The sequence below is a fragment of the Hemitrygon akajei genome, chromosome 5 (assembly GCF_048418815.1).
Source record: "Hemitrygon akajei chromosome 5, sHemAka1.3, whole genome shotgun sequence".
Lineage (NCBI taxonomy): Eukaryota > Metazoa > Chordata > Chondrichthyes > Myliobatiformes > Dasyatidae > Hemitrygon > Hemitrygon akajei.
The window spans coordinates 4,783,214-4,783,730 of record NC_133128.1 but is presented as its reverse complement, the minus strand read 5'-3'; positions in this window follow the sequence as shown (position 1 = coordinate 4,783,730).

Genomic DNA, 517 nt, shown 5'->3' with positions numbered 1-517 from the left:
ATGACTACATAAGCAGGAAGTGAACCCAACTTCAGCTCCTGACTTACAAGGTCAAGGAACTGGAGCTGGATATACTCAAGCCCAGCCAGGTAGCTGTAACCTTCACAGAGGAGACTCTCACTGAGGTGGTCACTCTCACAGCGCAGGGCTTCAGAGAGACGATTGACGACCAAGAGAAGCGACGGGAGTAAGCAGTCAGTTTCCTTCGGGCCATTCTCATCAGCAACAAGTTGGGGGGGGGGAATAATCTATCAGCAGCAGCAGCCAGGTCAATGGCACTGTGGCCGGCTATGAGGCTCAGCGGGGAAGGATAAAATCGCAGGGTGGTAGTGAAGGGGAGACTCAGTAGTTAGGGGATATGCTGGAGATCTGTGGTCACAAAAGAGATGCTAGGATGGTGTGTTGCCTCCCAGATGCTGGGGTCCAGATTTTCTCAGAGTGGCTACAGAACTTTCTCAAGAGGTCATGGTGCACAGTGGCACCAAGGACACAGGTAGAAAAGGGGAAGAGCCCCTGC